Source organism: Vitis vinifera, chromosome 9, assembly GCF_030704535.1.
Source record: "Vitis vinifera cultivar Pinot Noir 40024 chromosome 9, ASM3070453v1".
In the NCBI taxonomy this organism is placed as follows: Eukaryota; Viridiplantae; Streptophyta; class Magnoliopsida; order Vitales; family Vitaceae; genus Vitis; species Vitis vinifera.
This window is the reverse complement of record NC_081813.1, coordinates 4,510,753-4,514,656: the sequence shown is the minus strand read 5'-3', so window position 1 is coordinate 4,514,656 and position 3,904 is coordinate 4,510,753. Positions and strand designations below refer to the sequence as shown.

Below are 3,904 nucleotides of genomic sequence, written 5' to 3'. Positions count from 1 at the left end.
CCAAATACTAAGTAGAAGGAAAAAGAGCAGGACATCAACCATCAGCAAAAACAACAGCAACACATGTTAAGATATGGACTCACACATATTTAACAATGATACATGACTAAGCTATTCGCCTTTTAATATTTATTTTGTATCAATTTTCCATAGTATGGGTCACCTTATGTGTAGAGCCCATTGCCATCACGGGCCTTAGATGATGGGCCTAAGACTCGTGAGGCCCAATAGCCAAAGGGTATGGTCCCTAAGGCAAGAGGGTATAAAACCAAAGGCTAAGTGTCTGTTCAGTCTAATCACATCATTTGAAATAATAATAGACTTGTTTTCTCTCCTGCTCCCATCGTCAGAGAGAATCCAGAAAGAGGTGGTGCCCTCCACAGCCTTAGAAGATCCATACCTTGTTCATTCAACACTCAAAATGGAATCAGGTTAGTTCAGATTCTGTATGTTCCCTTTCTATAGAAATGTTTGGCATAATTTCTTCATATGATTCAACATGTGATTCCTGTCTAATAATTGGATACAAGCAAAATGGAGTTCCAACAACACAGTCTATATAAAAACGATCAAAACCCGGCTGTTGCTAGAACTGCTAGAACAAGCCCCAACCTTGAATGCAACAAAAAGAGAAATGAAAAAAAAAGAAGGCAAAAACTGATCAGAGCCAATCAGATAGAGATAAAAAATATATATATAGATTTAGATTTGGATTTCTTACATTTTTTTTCCTTTCTAAATTATGTCTGTCATCAAAATGAAGGCTTAAGATTAGAAGGACGAAAAAGAAAAATAAAAAAGAAAAAAATTATAACCACACCAAAATTATTAAGATTAGGCCGAAAATTATGGAAGTAGTCCATATACATCAAACATTGAAAGTTACTATGATGTTGAGACTTTGATGCACTTTGACATCGGTAAAGTAAAAATTTCCACAAATGAATGGGAGTGTGGAAAAATATTATTTTTCAAATATAGCATAAAAGTTAATTAATACCTGAAAGAAATTAATTTGATATCAATTGCTCTTGTATATCATCTATGCCACCAGTTTCGGACTCCTCAGTTAAGTACGCTTCAACTTGGTCGATTCGGAAATATGGAGTAAAAGAGTACTTGATAGTTTCATCGATTCACTCCAATTGATTCCACCAACTTGTCTCTCCTTTAATTTTCTTTAGATTATTGTTAAGTATTGGAATCGAATGGGAGGCTCCTTAAGCTTTTGCAATCATACACCTTCAAGATTTCAAGTGAGGAAAAGAGCAGCAAATATTGGTAGATGCTCTTCAATTTTGGCAGCTCGTTGAGCTTAAGGTATTTGAGCCTTGAGAATATGTCCAAGTTTTCCTCTACTCCATAACATATCAATTGTCCTATTGATTCACAATCTCCAACGGTAAGTTCCTCAAGATATGGAGCACTAACAAGCCATGTAATGTTCAACAATTTTGAACAATGAAAAATATATAGGTTACAAAGGGCACGAAAGTAGTTCTCCCTTACAGCAATGTAGTTTCGGAGAGTCGCATCCCTTTGTGTCCCTTCTCCTTCCCCTTCAATTTTTATGTCCTTTAATTCATCGCAATTAGATATACAAAGCCATCGCAAATGCTCCATTCTTTTAAAAAATGAAGACGGTAGTTCAAGTGAGATCATATCCCCACATTTATCCAACTCGAATTGACTTATGTACATTTGCAATTTGTGACTACTCTTTAATTTGTTGAATGAATGAGTAGTACATATGGTGATACATATCTCACTGATGCCATTCAAGGACTCCAACTCATCCAACAAGCTTTCTGAAACTCTACTTGAAATATTGGTATCGATTGTGCTGAACAACTTTAAAGATATGAGACTTGATATCAGTTCTTGTGGAATAATTAATTCCAGGAATTTCCTATTCTCCAAAAGCAAAGTCATTAGGTTTTTCAAATTTGTAAGTTCAATAGGAAACTCTCTTATTTTTGTGGCTAACAAATTAAGATATCTCAAGGCACCCAATTTACCGATCCCAGTAGGTAACTCGCTTAAATTATAATTATTTGACAAATCAAAAGCTCTTATTGAAGGCATAAATTGAAAAAATCCACTTGGAAATTTCTTCAACTTATCACAAGCCACTAATCTTGAGATTGGGACACACCAATGTTTTAGGGAACTCCTCAACATTCTCATCCCATAATGACATCTTCTTTGTCTCTTTCAATTTTGGAATTTCTTAAGGTTCCTTCAACTTAGAAACATCATTGTATACTAAAATTTTGTTCTTCTCCTCCCCACATTCACAAGATAACCATAAAGCCATGTCGTGGATCACATCATGCATCATAATGTTTTGTTTTCTTGAACCGCAACTCTCCAATAAACATGCATGCTTTAATTTTTTAATAATTTTATGCCCTTGATTATGCACTTCATGTATGTCATGAACTTCACCCAAAAATCCCTCAATCATCCAATATTCCACAAGGGTTTCATTTGAAATCCACCAACCTTTAGAGAATAAGGAACAATATGTAAAACAAGATTTGATGGCATTGTCAAACAATCTATCATAACTGACTTTTAATCTATGAAACAATTCATCTTCCATACCTGAAGTTGCAGCTGGAAATTTGCTCAAATCTTGTATTACCTTGTCCCAACTTGAGGGATCTCTCTCACCCGCCAAGGCTCGCCTAAGAGTAATCAAAGTAAGAGGTAAACCTTTGCACTCTTCAGCAACAGTCTTTGCAAGACTCAGTATATGTGGATGAGACTTTAATGTTTCTTCTCCTACTTCCTTCTGAAACAAAGTCCAAGCCACTTCTGGCGACAAACATGCCACTCCTATACTCTTGTGTGCTTTCATTTGGTGGCACACATCCTGTGATCGGGTCGTGAAAACTATCTTGGACTTATTTTGAGCGTCGGGATGGGGGACCCCTATTTCTAGGAGATCAAGTTGCTCCCAGATGTCATCCAAAAACACGAACTTCTTTGTTTTCAAAACTCTCAATATTTCGGCAGCCTTCTCCTCCTTAGTGCTTCTACTTTCCCATCCATCACGTGAGAGTTGCAATTTATTCCAAACAACTTTCTGAATTTTTTAAATTTTTGACACCACATCCCAAATCACAACATCAAAATCGCTGGATGTAGGGAGGAAGTTATTGTGGATTTTCCACAAGAGGGTGGTTTTGCCCACACCCCCCATTCCATATAATCCCATAATTCCCACTTGTGGATCTTTGAGAAACCCACAGCTTCTGCCATACGCCAATTCTAGGCCAACAGTCTCCTCCACGGGCAGTTCATCTACTAGAGGACGAGGCAGCATCTCGGCTACATCATTGAAATGTCCTTTGCCGATTTGACCAGGTACAGCAACCAGCTTTTCGCTTACTGCCTTCCCAATCTTGTAGCTAGACCAACAATGGTTTTATGCTTGAATCCTGGCTCCACAATGGTTTTATGCCCCTTGAATCTTGGCTCCACAATGGTTTTATGCTTGCATTCATCACCACTACATTATACTTTACATTATTCTTTAAACAATTCTGATTGGTCATGGTGGGATTGAATTGTATTTTTATTGCCAAATTTTGAATTATTCATGTAACTTCTACAATTTATAATATTTTTTTAATAAATAAATAAATCAGATGCTATTACCATTTACCTTTTTCTAAGAATATCCTACAAATAATATTACTAAAAAAATTCTGAGAAGCACCAAGACCAAGCACCAATTAAGCAAACGCCAACACCAACAGCACCAACAGGATAGAAAGAGAGCAGAACATTTCAAACCCAGCAAAATTAGCAGCAAATTGCCATTAACAAATTAGTTCTATGCATAAATTGGTCTAAAATGTTGAAATCAACCCCATTTTTTCTCCCAAAAAAATGA

At 36.3% G+C, this 3,904-nt stretch overlaps 1 pseudogene; it reads right to left on the bottom strand.

Annotated features, from left to right (window-relative positions):
- Positions 1–2,142: 2,142 nt before the first annotated feature.
- On the bottom strand, positions 2,143–3,331 carry LOC132254357 (probable disease resistance protein At1g61300; annotated as a pseudogene).
- Between the last annotated feature and the right edge of the window lie 573 nt (positions 3,332–3,904).